General features: G+C 38.5%; 1 long non-coding RNA gene across 1 annotated transcript; it reads left to right on the top strand.

Annotated features, from left to right (window-relative positions):
• The first annotated feature begins 14,205 nt into the window (after positions 1–14,205).
• On the top strand, positions 14,206–15,781 carry LOC117557432. Its single transcript, XR_004570713.1, has 3 exons — positions 14,206–14,577; positions 14,655–14,794; positions 15,165–15,781. It is a non-coding gene; the product is annotated as an uncharacterized LOC117557432 (long non-coding RNA).
• Positions 15,782–19,173: the final 3,392 nt, after the last annotated feature.

The following is a 19,173-nucleotide window of genomic DNA, read 5'->3' as shown; positions in this document are numbered from 1 at the left end:
CCCCTCCTAGCCTCTCCCCCCTTCCGGGCTATGACACAGGCAGATAGTGGGGGGTGGAATTAGAAATATGCGCAAACTAAATAAAAAGACAGCAATTCCATTTACCCACCTTTTAAAAAAATAAAAATGGCCAAGAGACGCCTCGAATGGGGGTTAATCAGTCAGTTTACCGCATCCGTCCGGAGCGTCAGTCAAGAAACGAATGCATCAGCAGCAATGCGGGGGTCTCTGTGCACAAACTTATCTTGCGCCCTCTTTTGGTCATGCGCGTTCATGTGTGTTGGAGGAGGGGCTCTGTGAGGAAGTGGCAGATTTTCCCCGGTTTGACTGCAAAATACTTTTTACAGAGGGCTCCGCCTCACCTTAACATAACAAGCCCCGCCTTTTCCTCGCCAGATCATTTAAAAATGAGAACACCTCAAGGACATTTTGTGAGCAGCAACCATGGATCTGGAAGAAAACAACTCTCTCATCGCGAGCTGCAGCCTGGAGCAAACTCCTGTAGGACCTCCATCCTCTCCAACAATCTGGACACCAGATCTCGACAGCTATATGGCTGATATTGATATCACGGGGTGGCTGGATATGCATCAACCTCCATCCGAGTCTCCAGGGGAATCAACAGTAGTAGGCGTTGATGTGCCATGCTATACTCGTGTTCCCGAGGTTGATGCTACAGAACGTGAAAGGACATCGTCATTCCTGAATACGGTAAAAGCAGTTGTAGTTCATCTGCTGGATAGGGTCGTGCAACTGTACAGAGAGGAAAAATGTAACGGATGTCAAATCGCTCACCCCAGTCAGAGGCAGCACGAGTGTTTGTTTCCGACCCAAGATTACTTTCTGGATATAAATTATGACGATGTGATAAAGAGACTGTGGACCGTTCGTTTCATTCCAGCTATTCGGGACGCTTTACACCAGAGCCAGCTTCATGTGTTGGAGAGGAGAGTCTTTGGAGCTACCGAGGCGATTCTGCACAATCTCAGAAACACCAGACTCTTTGAGGCTAAAATGAAGAAGATTTTCGACCAGCTGGTAGATAACGACGAGACCCGTCTGAAGACTATAAGAGCAGCTTGGGCCTTTTGGCAGCAATAGGAAAAAACAAATTTGATACTTTTTCGTTAAAGTATGTTTTATATTTTACTTCTTTTAACATGTTTTTTATACATGTGTGACATATCAATAAAATGCTTTGTAAGAAAAACTGTTGTACTCATTACCTCATCGGGCTGTAACAGGGAACATGTCTGAGAAACGTGTCATGCAAAGGGTGTATTACACTCCTTCTAATCCAGGGAGTTTAGGAGGTGTGGATAAACTCCATAGAGCTGTACAGAATGAAATGGGTAAACAAGTAAATGTAGAGAAAGTCAGAGAATATGTATCTGAGCAGGATGCTTATACTTTACATAAGCCGGCTCGGGTGCATTTTGTAAGAAACAGAGTTTTCGTACTCAGACCGCTACAACAATTTCAAGCAGATCTCTGCGATATGCAGTCGCTGTCTGAATATAATGATGGTTTTAATTATTTGTTAACAGTCGTAGATGTATTTTCGAAAAAAGCCTATGCTCAGGCATTAAAGAAGAAGACGGGTATTGAGGTTACCCAAGCCTTTGATACAATTTTAACACACAGTGAGATTCCTAAAAAGATACAAACAGATGCGGGAAAGAATTCTTTAACAAAGTTTTTCAAAACGTAATGAAGAAACGAGGTATACAACATTATGCAACCGCCAGTGATATGAAGGCATGTGTGATAGAGAGATTTAATCGTACGCTGAAAACTAAAATGTGGAGGTATTTTTACAGCTAAAAACACTCATAGATATATAGACGTCTTACCTGAACTACTTGAAAGTTACAATAATAGTTATCACCGAAGTATTAAAATGACGCCACTGCAGGTAACCAAGGAGAATGCGGCTCAAGTGTTTCGGAATCTATATAACCCCTCCAGCCTTCGTAAAAAAGCTGCTGTCAAAATGAACTTCAAGGAGGGGGAGCTTGTAAGGATATCCAAATTGAGAGGAGTATTCGATAAAAAATATGAGCAGAGTTATACGGACAAATTATTTACGGTGTCTGAAGGCTTACCTCGACAGCCACCTGTTTACAAACTCAAAAGATTATGATGGAGAAGAGATCAAGGGGACTTTTTATGAGAAAGAGTTACAAAAAGTACAGATATCCAAGGACAAGGCTTTTTCAAGTCGAGAAAATTCTAAAAAAAGGCGGGTGGTGAGAGGGAAAAACAAATGTTTTGTATCTTGTAGTTTCAAGGTTTGAATTTAAGCATAAATCTGTCAAATGTTCAAAACAACCTTTGTTTCACTGAAATAGCCTCAAAATCACAAACTGCCATTAAGAGTCAGATTCTTAACCAAATCTACTAATACAAAGTACTTAATTATCTACTTTTCAGCTTTTATACACAAAAGTGTATCTTTCAGTAACTTTCTCAGATAATTTAAGCATAAATCTGCCAAATGTTTTCAAAAACAGCCTTGTTTCACTGAAATAGCCTCAAAATCACAAACTGCCATTTAGAGTCAGATGCTTTACGGAATCTAATAAAACAGAGTACTTTCATGACAGTGGTCAGCTTTTAAAAAAGAAAAGTGTATCCTTCAGTAAAGTATAATGGAAAAAGGATAGAAAGACAAAAAACTAAATATCACAGTATGTTGAAAAATATGAAAAAGTAATGTGTTCAAAATAACATGAAAGAAATCAAAGTAACGCTTCTAAAAAACATATATTTTAGAAAAGTAATGTTAGTCATATCAAGTTATCAAGACTGCTGTGTTTCATCGAAACAGTGTTAAAATCACAAACATAACGAAAACGAATTCCTTACAAATTAATGAATTTTTTACCCGGTTAAAAGGGTTTGCATCCATTAAAGTGTAACTAAAAGTATCCTAGTAACACCAGAAAAGAGAATAAAGCATTGATGTCAACAAAACTGGATTGCACCATTGAAATAGTGTTAAAATCAAAAAGTGCCTCTAAAGAAAATGTATTCAGATAAAGTATTTTATTTTTCAGAAATGTTTAAGGTTTTGCATACATAAAAAGTGTATCTTACAGTTCATTTTGTGAGAGAATTACACACAAATCTGCTGAGTGTCACTAAAAAGTTTTACACAGGGACTGACATTCTGTATGGGGGTTTCACACGGACACAAAGTCTACTTCATTATCTACTTTTGCAGCTTCTATACACAAAAGTGTATCTTTCAGTAACTTTCTCAGAGAATTTAAGCATAAATCTGTCAAATGTTCAAAACAACCTTGTTTCACTGAAATAGCCTCAAAATCACAAACTGCCATTAAGAGTCAGATTCTTAGCCAAATCTACTAATACAAAGTACTTAATTATCTACTTTTCAGCTTTTATACACAAAAGTGTATCCTTCAGTAACTTTCTCAGAGAATTTAAGCATAAATCTGTCAAAGATTCTTAATGAAATCTACGGACACAAAGTACTTCATTATCTACTTTTCAGCTTTTATACACAAAAGTGTATCTTTCAGTAACTTTCTCAGAGAATTTAAGCATAAATCTGCCAAATGTTTCAAAAAACAGCCTTGTTTCACTGAAATAGCCTCAAAATCACAAACTGCCATTTAGAGTCAGATGCTTTACGGAATCTAATAAAACAGAGTACTTTCATGACAGTGGTCAGCTTTTAAAAAATAAAAGTGTATCCTTCAGTAAAGTATAATGGAAAAAGGATAGAAAGACAAAAAACAAAATATCACAATATGTTGAAAAAAAAATATGAAAAGTAATGTGTTCAAAATAACATGAAGAAATCAAAGTAACGCTTCTAAAAAACATATATTTTAGAAAAGTAATGTTAGTCATGTCAAGTTATCAAGACTGCTGTGTTTCATCGACACAGTGTTAAAATCACAAACATAACGAAAACGAATTCCTTACAAATTAATGAATATTTTACCCGGTTAAAAAGGTTTGCATCCATTAAAGTGTAACTAAAAGTATCTTAATAACACAATAAAAGAGTATAAAGCATTAATGTCAACAAAATGGATTGCACCATTGAAATAGTGTTAAAATCAAAAAGTGCCTCTAAAGAAAATGTATTCAGATAAAGTATTTTATTTTCAGAAATGTTTAAGGTTTTGCATACATAAAAAGTGTATCTTACAGTTCCTTTTGTGAGAGAATTACACACAAATCTGCAGAGTGTCACTAAAAAGTTTTACACAGGGACTGACATTCTGTATGGGGGTTTCACACGGACACAAAGTACTTCATTATCTACTTTTTCAGCTTTTATACACAAAAGTGTATCTTTCAGTAACTTTCTCAGAGAATTTAAGCATAAATCTGCCAAATGTTCAAAACAACCTTGTTTAACTGAAATAGCCTCAAAATCACAAACTGCCATTAAGAGTCAGATTCTTAACGAAATCTACGGACACAAAGTACTTAATTATCTACTTTTCAGCTTTTATACACAAAAGTGTATCTTTCAGTAACTTTTACACTTTTGTGTATAGAAGCTGAAAAAGGAGATAATGAAGTAGACTTTGTGTCCGTGTGAAACCCCCATACAGAATGTCAGTCCCTGTGTAAAACTTTTTAGTGACACTCTGCAGATTTGGGTGTAATTCTGTCACAAAAGGAACTGTAAGATACACTTTTTATGTATGCAAAACCTTAAACATTTCTGAAAAATAAAATACTTTATCTGAATACATTTTCTTTAGAGGCACTTTTTGATTTTAACACTATTTCAATGGTGCAATCCATTTTGTTGACATTAATGCTTTATACTCTTTTCTGGTGTTACTAAGATACTTTTAGTTACACTTTAATGGATGCAAACCTTTTTAACCGGATAAAATATTCCTTAATTTGTAAGGAATTCGTTTTAGTTATGTTTGTGATTTTAACACTGTTTCGATGAAACACAGCAGTCTTGATAACTTGACATGACTAACATTACTTTTCTAAAATATATGTTTTTTAGAAGCGTTACTTTGATTTCTTCATGTTATTTTGAACACATTACTTTTCATTTTTTTTTTTCAACATATTGTGATATTTAGTTTTTTGTCTTTCTATCCTTTTTCCATTATACTTTACTGAAGGATACACTTTTATTTTTTAAAAGCTGACCACTGTCATGAAAGTACTCTGTTTTATTAGATTCCGTAAAGCATCTGACTCTAAATGGCAGTTTGTGATTTTGAGGCTATTTCAGTGAAACAAGGCTGTTTTTTGAAACATTTGACAGATTTATGCTTAAATTCTCTGAGAAAGTTACTGAAAGATACACTTTTGTGTATAAAAGCTGAAAAAGTAGATAATGAAGTACTTTGTGTCCGTAGATTTCGTTAAGAATCTTTGACAGATTTATGCTTAAATTCTCTGAGAAAGTTACTGAAGGATACACTTTTGTGTATAAAAGCTGAAAAGTAGATAATTAAGTACTTTGTATTAGTAGATTTCGGCTAAGAATCTGACTCTTAATGGCAGTTTGTGATTTTGAGGCTATTTCAGTGAAACAAGGTTGTTTTGAACATTTGACAGATTTATGCTTAAATTCTCTGAGAAAGTTACTGAAAGATACACTTTTGTGTATACAAGCTGAAAAAGTAGATAATGAAGTAGACTTTGTGTCCGTGTGAAACCCCAATACAGAATGTCAGTCCCTGTGTACAACTTTTTAGTGACACTCAGCAGATTTGTGTGTAATTCTGTCACAAAAGGAACTGTAAGATACACTTTTTATGTATGCAAAACCTTAAACATTTCTGAAAATAAAATACTTTATCTGAATACATTTTCTTTAGAGGCACTTTTTGATTTTAACACTATTTCAATGGTGCAATCCATTTTGTTGACATCAATGCTTTATTCTCTTTTCTGGTGTTACTAGGATACTTTTAGTTACACTTTAATGGATGCAAACCTTTTTAACCGGGTAAAATATTCATTAATTTGTAAGGAATTCGTTTTCGTTATGTTTGTGATTTTAACACTGTTTCGATGAAACACAGCAGTCTTGATAACTTGACATGACTAACATTACTTTTCTAAAATATATGTTTTTTAGAAGCGTTACTTTGATTTCTTCATGTTATTTTGAACACATTACTTTTTCATATTTTTCAACATACTGTGATATTTAGTTTTTTGTCTTTCTATCCTTTTTCCATTATACTTTACTGAAGGATACACTTTTCTTTTTTAAAAGCTGACCACTGTCATGAAAGTACTCTGTTTTATTAGATTCCGTAAAGCATCTGACTCTAAATGGCAGTTTGTGATTCTGAGGCTATTTCAGTGAAACAACGCTGTTTTTTGAAACATTTGGCAGATTTATGCTTAAATTCTCTGAGAAAGTTACTGAAGGATACACTTTTGTGTATAAAAGCTGAAAAAGTAGATAATGAAGTACTTTGTGTCCGTAGATTTCGTTAAGAATCTTTGACAGATTTATGCTTAAATTCTCTGAGAAAGTTACTGAAGGATACACTTTTGTGTATAAAAGCTGAAAAGTAGATAATTAAGTACTTTGTATTAGTAGATTTGGTTAAGAATCTGACTCTTAATGGCAGTTTGTAATTTTGAGGCTATTTCAGTGAAACAAAGGTTGTTTTGAACATTTGACAGATTTATGCTTAAATTCAAACCTTGAAACTACAAGATACAAAACATTTGTTTTTCCCTCTCACCACCCGCCTTTTTTTAGAATTTTCTCGACTTGAAAAAGCCTTGTCCTTGGATATCTGTACTTTTTGTAACTCTTTCTCATAAAAAGTCCCCTTGATCTCTTCTCCATCATAATCTTTTGAGTTTGTAAACAGGTGGCTGCCGAGGTAAGCCTTGAGACACCTTAAATAATTCGTCCGTATAACTCTGCTCATATTTTTTATCGAATACTCCTTTCAATTTGGATATCCTTACAAGCTCCCCCTCCTTGAATTTCATTTTGACAGCAGCTTTTTTACGAAGGCTGGAGGGGTTATATAGATTCCGAAACACTTGAGCCGCATTCTCCTTGGTTACCTGCAGTGGCGTCATTTTAATACTTCGGTGATAACTATTATTGTAACTTTCAAGTAGTTCAGGTAAGACGTCTATATATCTATGAGTGTTTTTAGCTGTAAAAATACCTCCACATTTTAGTTTTCAGCGTGCGGTTAAATCTCTCTATCACACATGCCTTCATATCACTGGCGGTTGCATAATGTGCTATACCTCGTTTCTTCATTAAGTTTCTTCATTAACTTTGTTAAAGAATTCTTTCCCCGCGTTTGTTTGTATCTTTTTAGGAATCTCACTGTGTGTTAAAATTGTATCAAAGGCTTGGGCAACCTCAATACCCGTCTTCTTCTTTAATGCCTGAGCATAGGCTTTTTTCGAAAATACATCTACGACTGTTAACAAATAATTAAAACCATCATTATATTCGGACAGCGACTGCATATCGCAGATATCTGCTTGAAATTGCTGCAGCGGTCTGAGTACGAAAACTCTGTTTCTTACAAAATGCACCCGAGCCGGCTTATGTAAAGTATATACGTCCTGCTCAGATAAATATTCTCTGACTTTCTCTACATTTACTTGTTTACCCATTTCATTCTGTACAGCTCTATGGAGTTTATCCACACCTCCTAAACTCCCTGGATTAGAAGGAGTGTAATACACCCTTTGCATGACACGTTTCTCAGACATGTTCCCTGTTACAGCCCGATGAGGTAATGAGTACAAAAGTTTTTCTTACAAAGCATTTTATTGATATGTCACACATGTATAAAAAACATGTTAAAAGAAGTAAAATATAAAACATACTTTAACGAAAAAGTATCAAATTTGTTTTTTCCTATTGCTGCCAAAAGGCCCAAGCTGCTCTTATAGTCTTCAGACGGGTCTCGTCGTTATCTACCAGCTGGTCGAAAATCTTCTTCATTTTAGCCTCAAAGAGTCTGGTGTTTCTGAGATTGTGCAGAATCGCCTCGGTAGCTCCAAAGACTCTCCTCTCCGACACATGAAGCTGGCTCTGGTGTAAAGCGTCCCGAATAGCTGGAATGAAACGAACGGTCCACAGTCTCTTTATCACATCGTCATAATTTATATCCAGAAAGTAATCTTGGGTCGGAAACAAACACTCGTGCTGCCTCTGACTGGGGTGAGCGATTTGACATCCGTTACATTTTTCCTCTCTGTACAGTTGCACGACCCTATCCAGCAGATGAACTACAACGGCTTTTACCGTATTCAGGAATGACGATGTCCTTTCACATTCTGTAGCATAAACCTCGGGAACACGAGTATTGCATGGCACATCAACGCCTACTACTGTTGATTCCCCTGGAGACTCGGATGGAGGTTGATGCATATCCAGCCACCCCGTGATATCAATATCAGCCATATAGCTGTCGAGATCTGGTGTCCAGATTGTTGGAGAGGATGGAGGTCCTACAGGCATTTTCTCCAGGCTGCAGCTCGCGATGAGAGAGTTGTTTTCTTCCAGATCCATGGTTGCTGCTCACAAAATGTCCTTGAGGTGTTCTCATTTTTAAATGATCTGGCGAGTAAAAGGCGGGGCTTGTTATGTTAAGGTGAGGCGGAGCCCTCTGTAAAAAGTATTTTGCAGTCAAACCGGGGAAAATCTGCCACTTCCTCACAGAGCCCCTCCTCCAACACACATGAACGCGCATGACCAACAGAGGGCGTGAGATAAGTTTGTGCACAGAGACCCCCGCATTGCTGCTGATGCATTCGTTTCTTGACTGACGCTCCGGACGGATGCGGTAAGCTGACTGATTAACCCCCATTCGAGGCGTCTCTTGGCCATTTTTCTTTTTTGAAAAGGTGGGTAAATGGAATTGCTGTCTTTTTATTTAGTTTGCGCATATTTCTAATTCCACCCCCCACTATCTGCCTGTGTCATAGCCCGGAAGGGGGGAGAGGCTAGGAGGGGGCTGGTAGACAGTCTCACCTAACTTCAAGAGACACCTAAATTAACATCAGAGGTTTATAACACCTCATAGATTAGACTTCATAATTAGATTATACAACTCTGAGGGGGCAGGGGCCAGACAGCATAAAGAGACTTAATCAACACCTAAATTAACATCAGAGGCTTATAACACACCGGTGTGAAGTCACACATACCTGCTATAACACCTCCCGTCAAAGGACTAGACTTCATAATTAGATTATACAACTCTGAGGGGACAAGGGGCCAGACAACACAAAGAGACTTAATCAACACATCAAAGAATTAGACAACAAAAGCGCTAGCCCCGGGCTTTTCACATGACACAAAAGGATCTCTAACAAAGGCACTACACAGGAGGGCATTTCACACCTACGTGTGATGTACCTCACCCCTCACATCAAAGGATCTCACACCTACGTGTGAATTCACACCTAGGTGTGACCTGCTCTATCAAAATCAGTCGCATTGACCCGAAGACACATTTTGAGTTGTATACACTGTTGGAAAGAGGATATTCCTAGCTTTCTAATCAATCAATCAATCAATCAATGTTTATTTATATAGCCCAATATCACAAATGTTACATTTGTCTCAGTGGACTTTACAGTTTGTACAAAATATCAGTATGACAATACGACACCCTCTGTCCTTAGACCCTCACATCGTACAAGGACAAACTTCCGAAGAAAACCCACAGTTTAAAGGGAAAAATGGGAGAAACCTCAGGGAGAGCAACAGAGGAGGGATCCCTCTCCCAGGACGGACAGACGTGCAATAGATGCCGTGTGTAAATTGAAAAGATAATACATTTGCAACATAGTTAGTCCAAATGTTTGGAAATGCATGTGTGTATAATAGGAAGATGAATCCACGAGGATATCCATCCAGGACCTATGATCCAGGACCACAGCCACGACTCAAGATCTAGGACAGAGGAGCGCAGGATCATCCATGACTCCGGATCCCGGCGTATACAATTCTATCCTGTGTTCTATAGGGAGCCAGTGTAAGGCAGCCAGAACAGGAGTAATGTGGTCCCTTTTCCTAACTCTGGTTAGTACACGAGCTGCAGCATTTTGAATCAGCTGAAGCGACTTGACTGACTTCTTGGTACACCCTGATAATAAAGAGTTACAATAATCCAGCCTTGAAGTAACAAATGCATGGACAAGTTTCTCTGCATCGTTTTGAGGCAAAATATGCCTGATTTTTGCAATGTTACGTAGATGGAAGTAGGCGGTCCTTGAAATTGATTTTATTTGGGCGTTAAAGGATAAATCCTGATCAAATATAACACCAAGATTCCTTACAGTCTCACTGGAGGCCAAATTAATGCCATCCATGGTTAATATATCCTTAGATAATTTGTTTCGTAGATTCTTCGGGCCAAGTACAATAACTTCAGTTTTGGTCGTGTTTAACATCAAAAAGTTTAAGGTCATCCACGTTTTTAAGTCCTTAAGGCAGTCTTGAATTGTATTTAGATGATTAATTTCATAATTGATAATGATATCAGGATTGTTTTTGTACTTCAAATATTAAGCGAAATATGTCACATTATATAATGACTGTCACCGAGTCATCATTTTGAGAAAAAGGCCTTCAAAGTTGTCTCTTCTCTGGAATCCATCGATCTGATTGATTATTAGCGGAGCAAATTATCAAAATACTACCGAGGGAAGATATTTTCGTTTGGAGGGGAAGCTCGCGAGTGTGTGTGTATACGTGTGTGTACTTGTGTAATTTTGCGTTTGTGTGTATTGTGTTTGTTTCCCGGGGAAAACACTCACGAGAAACACCGGCTGTTGTTATGCCTGCTGTGACGTCAAGTTACTCCGTTCTCCGCTTGTAATTATGCCGAAGCTTCAAAGTTGTATTTATCATCTGAATTTGCCGAAACAAGTTTAATATTCTGAAAGCCAAGACTTTGTTTAATTGAAATCAGATGAAAACAAACTGTTACGGACCCTGCCGTGTTATCTATGATTACTATACTCTTACATTCATAATTTCAGCGGAGTGAGGGGGGGGGGCGGCGCTGCGGAAGAGCAGATTGCGAGTGAGAAATAAATAGGAAGGAAATACAAGTTTCATATTCTGAAAGCCAAGACTTTGTTTGTTTAAAATCAAACAAAACGTAATAACGTAACCAGATGAGTGATTACAGCGCCCGGTATCGTTTGACACACATTTGTATCACACAGATGCAGGACTTGCACACGCCTGTTATCTAACCGACAGGTCCGCACGCACTCTCCAGCTGAAACTCTCTCCTTATTAATTTAAGCATTTTACTTATTAATGTATGCAGACAATCACACAATCTATGTGATTTTTGGATTTACCGTGCCTCTCAATTGCCCGTGACAGGTTGGCAAGGTCGATGAATCCTGAAGTTGCCCAAGGATTGTTCAGGGAGCACGAATCCTTGTCAAAAAGAAGACATGGTCAGCAAAATAGACGCTGAAGTTTAGCGCTTCCAGTTAGCCACTCCGTGCGGACATAATTGTCCTCATTGAACGTCCGATTCTCTCCCTTTTTCCTCTGTGTACACACAGCTGGAGTGCGGGCATTGGCCTGTCATCTGATTTAATTTTTAGTTGCTGCTGTAGCGGAAGTTTAGTAAAGTTATGTTTGATTAAGTACGCCAAATCTCCACCCTCCATAATGCTTCATTTGCTTGATAATTTCTAACGGCGGTGATGACAGTTACAGTATTAAAACTGATGTTGATGTGATTTGATTGGATGGCAGTGTCCAATCAAATCGCCAGCCGCCTCTGAAGGGAAGCAAGAGGCGGCTGGCTTCCCTTGGCATGGCCCTGACCAATCACAGGTTGGCAGGCGCATCACGTGGGCCTCATCTGATTGGTCAATCCCTCCATTTTTTTTCACCAAAGGAAGCCAGATTCGGCTGGCCTCCTCTCGCAACAGTGAGTGCAATCTACTGTTTCACCATAACATCTAGAGGGGCGCTGTTTCACTCTTTGTAAAGTACTCAATGAGAATGGGGGAGAGACGGCCGGCAGCAACACACAGCAAAGGAGAATTATCTAAACAAAACAAAGTGTTTTTATTTATTTATTGAAATTATAACTACAATCCGAAAAAACAGGAGCCTCCAGGAGAAAACGCCACTGACCCAGAGAGGGTTATTTGGTTATTATTTATTTCATAAATAGTGTTATTTATTTCATTAATAGTGTTATTTATTTCCTGACTTTTTTTCTGTGAAGATCCCGGAAAGGGTTATTAATATTTGGTTATGTGTGGCTTTCTAGAAAACAATAAATGTTTACGTTTAAACACCCATGCGATCGTCACACTTTTTCTGTTACAAACTGACCCGGCCCCCATCAGAGAAGGGAAAAGTTATGTGGCCCTCACAGGAAAAAGTTTGGGGACCCCTGGTTTAGATAGTAGATCTTTAGTCCAAGTTATCTCAGTGGGTCTCAAACGGTTTGGTCACAATTTATGTAAGCACATATTTCCAAGGCACTCCTTTATAATTATTGGGATAAAACAGGTTTGAAATCATTCCAATGTATACTATAGGACAGTAAACCAGACATATAAAACTGGAGAGATAAAAAAATATGCATAAATAAAATAGTAAAATAAGATATGAATGAACAACAAAAATAAAATACGTTACATGTATTTGTTATTGGCTATGGTAGGTTATTGGTTATGTTCACATACTTATTTAATTATTAAAATGTAAACTGATTTTTTTCATATGGGTGTTTAGAGTTGTACCCCCTAGATCTAGTCTCTAGTCATTCTGCTTAAAGTGCACCAGATTGAAGCATTTTACTTCAAAACGTTCAAACATTTCTTCCAGGTATGCCTGAGAAGGCAGATATGCTTGTTTTTCTCAACAAGAACTGTTTTTAAATGGAGGGGGGTTCCTTTAAAAGTTGGACTGTTGCAGCTTCAGTGGTTCTCAGGTTACAGTTACATAGCAGTGAATATAAACAGACTGATTAATGTGAATATTACTGTAAACTAACCTGTGTAAAAGTTTCTTGAATAAATGTAATTGTTTTGATGGAAGGAGCACGTATCATTTTTTTACCCTGCCCCTCGGAATTGTACGCCCCCCCCCCCCCCATGGAGAAGAAAAAAAAAGTATTTGAAAAAAAAAAAAATAATAATGTTTTGCGAGATATTGCAAAACCCTGTTGCAGTTTGTAGACGGTCCCTAGCACTCCTCTCCCTCCTCAAGCTGCATATTGTGACCAATTATTGATGTTTAGCTCGGATGACGGCGCGTATCGAACTGTTCTGATAAAAACGACTCTATAGCTCGTTGTCTACCTTGCTATGATTGTAAAGTCAGGTTGTTTGCATTTTTACAACGTTATGTTGAGTTATTGATCCGCGAAATTCGAATCTGTCAATAACTCAGCTCAGAGGGACGTGCATGTCCCCTCGCTCTGAGTGTTCTCTTGAGGTGTCTTTCACTTATGTGAAACCCGTGCCAATTGCCAAGCACTGATGTTATATATTTATATTTAAGGCCAAGCTCAAAGTAAAATCGATGAACCGCTCCATTGTTGTGGTTTCTGTGTTGCCGTAGCAGCCGAACTGACCAGGAAGTACATTGAGCTGAATGAAAAGTTCGCAAAGCTCGCAAAACATTTTTTTTTTTCAAATACATTTTTTTCCTTCTCCATATCCCCTAGGGGGCTCTGTAGAATTGAGAACCGTTAAGAACCGGAATCGAAAAGTAGAATCGGAATCAGAATCGTGGAAATTCAAACGATACCCAACCCTAGTAACGCCCCGATTGTATTGCATGGTCTGCATGTCCGGTGGTGAAATGATTCAAGCCGGTTTAGTGTCCTGAAAGTAATTTTAAAGATCCTAAAACTCACACTGATTATACTTTTAAGATCAGGGATGCAATAGTGTAAGAAATTAAAATCAATGTTTAAATGACGTAATTTAGATTAAACATACTGTAAACTTAAAACTGTTTTATTCTGAAAAGCTTTATTGAAAGACATCCCCGTTGTTTACATGACGTCACTTCCGGCTTCACGTTATCAATGATTACAGCCGTTAAAATGCATTAAAAAAAAAGTCATGAATGAGAATACGAGGAGAAAAGGCGTGTGGAGTTATACAATGTCTAAATCCTCTTATTTACGCGATGTCAGACACAGAAGAACGAGTGGAGGGAGACCCCCCATCTTCGAAGCCGCCAATGAGAGGAGGAGCCAGGAATCAGATATAGGCTCGGTCCATGTAGAATCGGTCTCTCTTCTTCACCCTTCTTCGAACATGGCGCTGTGTTCTTGATTTGCTCTGTCTGTTTCAAAACCTTCATTTTTTACTTCATTAAAGTACACCATTTGAACTTTTCCGGGACTACATTGTCTCTTTTTAACGTCCTCCTGGACTCGAGAACAAGAACAACGAGCAAATCTACACTAGTCAGCTTTTGGTTACGGTCCCCTTTTCCGCCCAAAATGTGGCAATGAAATGAATTGTGTGAAATGTGGATTTGTGTCTGCCCTGGCAGCTCCTTGAGAAGTGCTGCTCTGGGAGCATTCACTATTTTCACCCTATACCGTATGTGTTTGCATCCCTGCTTTCTTGTCTAATGTTTTGGTGGGATCATCATAGTGATACAATATTTGCTTTTGAAGGTTCCTCTCTATCCTGGGCTTCATCATCAATATCGACGCGTTGATGGTTCCTGTGCTGCTTGAAGGACAGCGATATGTCCTGACCGACAGGTTCAGCCAGGACCACTTCGAGCTTCTCTTTAACTCCATCAGAGCATAAGGTAGGGTTCATATTTACCAGCCGCAACACTAAGTGACACAAAGTATCAGCAAATGCTCGTATTCTTTTCAGTTTGTCTGTCCATATGTTTTTGTTTTTTTGGGGAAAGATGCGGTTCTGCAGACATACAGTATCTGGAAGTGTCACAGAAACCATTTTGAGTATTAAGAAAAATGTATGTGTGTTTGTTTATCTGTTTTCAGAATTTGTCACCACTGTGATACAGTCTGAACTGTATGATAATGTCTTGCAACTAAATGTATGTGGAAAAAGATCATTCAGGCGTGGCTAGTTCTAATTTGTCTTTTTAAAAGCATAAAGATATATTGAATATCTGTGTAATATACTTGTATATCTTGTGTTTTTTTAAGGTGGCTGGAATAACAACCCTAATACCAGCCAGGTCAAATACATCTTCCGGAAGCTGATGGTCCGGTGTGGGGTTGTTAAACCAAGCAGCAAAGGCAATGTGACGGCACAGGATGACACAGAGTCCCTACCAGCTGTAGCAATGTCCTCTGCTGCCCAGTCCTACCACATCGACACATCTACAAACCTGTCAGCTGCAAATATGTCCATCCCCATTTGCTGACATTCCTGCCCTTGTACATGACCACAGCTGCCTTCCCACCCGCTTCAATGGTCTTGTGGACAACGCTCTCGTGTACATTTCAGGTATAGTTATCAAACTACCGTAAATGATAACTGCCGTAAAGTATTTCCAGTATTATTAAAGTATTGATTACAACGTTTAAAATTCAATAAATGAAAAAGTCATGAAAGATAATATGAGGAGGAAAGGCGTGTTTAGTTATGTATTGAATGTACAATGTCAAAATCTTCTGTTATGTGCGATATCGGACATTGGTGAAAGGAGGGCGGAAGATGACGCCACAGCCTCCATTGAAGAGGAGGAGCCAAATGAGATATATAGTCAGGTGACGGAGCCTTGTGGACGCTCTTTCTGGACGGCCGCGACTGCGGGAGGGAGCTGCAGCTCCTCTCTCTGAACCATATCTCTGCTTGTAACTTTACCGCGCCATTTTAATTAAAGTACCCATTTGAACCTTATTCGAGAGACTCCATTTGGTCTCATTTTGGTCTAAGCTTCTCTCCTGGACGCGAGAATAACGAACGAAAGCTTATACTGGGTATGTACTGTAAGCAGGCCAGGATTGGCCATCGGCCCACACACACACACACACACACACACACACACACACACACACACACACACACACACACACACACACACACACACACACACACAGGTAGTATTGAAGAAAATTGAAGTAACGTGATTCAGCAAAAAGTTTAATACAGCGTATTTTTGGTATATTCATTTTAATGTCACCTGATATATAAGAAGTGTGTTTTTATATATTCATGTGTGTACTTAATTACTTTGTATTTAATAGTAGCAGTTTGTATAAACAAGAAACTGGAGATATGAGAAGTGAAAACGTCCCTGTTAGAAGTAAGGGAGAGGGGAGAGATGAAATATCCTTATGTGGGTACAGCGTGGCAAACATCTGGAGGACAGCAGAGTAGAATGTGGGTGGGTGTGTTCATTGCAGTGGCTATATATGCTGTATAATAACTGCTTAATTATACTTGTGTTTTATTGATTTCTTTCTGTTTTATTCTTTTATGTTGTGAGTACTAAATTGCCACAACATGGTGAAGTAGTGGGCTTAAATGTGCTTAATTACTCTGTGTGAAATAGGAGCAGGTTTGCAGGACAGGAGACTAGAGATGTGGGAGAAGGAGATATTCTTATTTAAACACAGGATGTCAAGTATCAGGAAAGTCTACATGTCTTAAGTGTATGTGTGTGTATAATTACTTTGTATCAATAATAGTAGTCTGTGTAACAAGAAGTTAGAAATATGAAAAGTGAAACCGTGGTATTTGGAGTAAGATGTGAGCAAGGGAATGTCCTTATTTGGAGATAGCTCGGATCTCTGGAATGCTGCAGGGTAGAAATGAGTGTGCATTCTCTATATATGTTTATACTATTTCACTGCTTGAGAGCAGAGGTAATGTTTTCCTCGTTATTATTGATATTAAAGTAATTAGCATATATTGCTTGTATTAGTCAACTATAACAACTATATCTTAAACATATGTGAAACTGTGTGTGTATCGAAATGATGGGGGAGGGGGCCAGAGAGGGAAGTCTCTGCAAAATGTGTGTGTATGGAGGCTTCCACCAGATGACAAGCTTGTTATTCAGAGCAGGTTCGGGCCGGACACCAAATGTGTCTGTTTTACCTCAAATGTTAAAAGACTCTTGTTTCCGGGTCCTCAGTTGGCTCGCGTTGATTCGCTACGAAAAAGCTCATCGTTTTTATATCACCCAATGAATGGACTCTATGGGAGGAGAATCCAGCACAACTCCTCCCCGTTCTTTTTGCATGTAAGTCTGTTGTGTCCTTAGATCGCTCTCTTTTTCCTCCTGCTGCCAAGACTGGAAGATTTAAACAGCACTAGGACCAAGAGCAGGAGTACTCCTATTGTATTGTATTGTTACCTTTTATAATTAAAAACAGATTATTGTTTAACTTGTATCCTGGTGTACTTTGATTCCCTTCCTTTTATGATTTTAAGCAGCTCACCAAACGACACGCGGAGCCGAGGTGGGTTTTTAGACCCCTCAGACTGGTGACTCCGACGTTTGTGAGTGGGATTTCAGAGGAAGGCACATCAGCAGCCAGCGGACGGAGCAGTCCAGGGATAACACACCTCGAAACGTTCTGACAACTAAAAACAGAGCTCTGTAAATACAAGGTAAGCAGATACCGGTTACACTCAAAATCTGTGATTTGGCTATATTCAAAATGTTAGTGTTGTCAGGAATATTTCCCAGTGTCATAGTCTTCACGGTAAAGAATACAATACATATATTAGATAGGTAGGAAACTTATATAAATATAAAAGTGAAGCAATGAGGTGTGTAAGTTGATGGTGAAAGGCCCCGTAGAATTTTCCAGAATTGATACGGCCAACTCATTCAATTCAATTTATCCAGGTAAAATCCCATTGAGATCAATGATCTATTTTTCAAGGGAGACCTGCAGCAGTAGGTTCCACAAGAAGACATAAAAACATAAACAACAGAACAACAAAAGGACATCATACAGCAAAATGTACAGGGATTACAATTTACATATTTAACCACAAGTACAGGTACCAACAGCATCTGATTTTGTAGCATCCAACCGAGCTTTGAAAACATGTAGTGGTACTAGCTTGGTAATTTTCCATTCTTTTTGCAGACTGTTCCATGTTAGTGGAGCTGCACATCTAAAAGCTTTCTTCCCTAAGACAGTCCTAGCACTTGGCACATTTAATAAAACCACAGCATGCGATCTCAGGCAATAAGTACTTTCAATTCGCAGAGAGATCAGGGAGCAGATATAAGATGGTAGTTTATCCAACATGGCTTTGTAAATGAAAAAGTACCAGTGACTGAGTCTCCGTACAGTAAGTGATGGCATAACCGCCTTGGTATACAGGGTACAGTGATGCGTAAGTGCTTTACAATTTGTCAAAAATCTCAGTGCACTGTGATACGCAGCATCTAACTTGCTCAGGTAATTGGCAGGTGCATTCATATATAACAAATCACCATAGTCCAGCACAGGTAAAAAGGTCACAGTGACTAGCCTTTTCCTGGCCTCAAGCGAGAAACAGGACTTATTTCTGTAAAAGAAACCTAGCCTAACCCTCAGCTTTTTAAGCAGGTTATTGACATGAAAAGCAGGTTATTGACATGAAAAGCAGGTTATTTACATTGGGGAAGTTCAGTGGTTTTCTAAAGACTCCATCCAGAACAAAACAGAATAATACTTTCCAGTCTCATAGGAAGCTGCAGCTGTATTATAAGTAACAATCCAAGAGGAGAAAACGCGAACTTCAAAAGCCATTTGAAACGACCGGAATCTCGTTATCTCTTGCTCTGTGGGGTTGAATCTATAAGGCTAAACGTGACGATAAAGAGATTCTGTTGACCTGGGTTTCGACCCCATGTGAATGCCACATCGCTGAAAAACGGTGTTGAAGCGCGTTTCAAGGTCTCCTAAATCTGTTGAAATAAACATCGCACTATAAAAGCTGGATAGACGGTACGGGGAATAATTTAATAGATAAGGGAGAAAGTCAGATAAAGACACAAAGTTTAAGCTTGTTGCTCTCAGAAGAATTCTTCCCCTCAGTGAGGTGGAACTCATTCCTGGCCAGGTGCCGCCATCAGGGTGGCCAACAGGGTGTGGCACAAAAGAAAGACAGACTAATGGTTAGGTATGGTTTTTTGGCTCCATCTGCTGGACGTATTTTGTAGTATTTCTTGCATTATTACATTACATTTGACTGGCGCCT

The sequence above is a fragment of the Gymnodraco acuticeps genome, unplaced genomic scaffold (assembly GCF_902827175.1).
Source record: "Gymnodraco acuticeps unplaced genomic scaffold, fGymAcu1.1, whole genome shotgun sequence".
NCBI classification, from domain to species: domain Eukaryota; kingdom Metazoa; phylum Chordata; class Actinopteri; order Perciformes; family Bathydraconidae; genus Gymnodraco; species Gymnodraco acuticeps.
The sequence above is the reverse complement of the archived record's forward strand: the minus strand, read 5'-3'. Positions and strand labels throughout refer to the sequence as shown.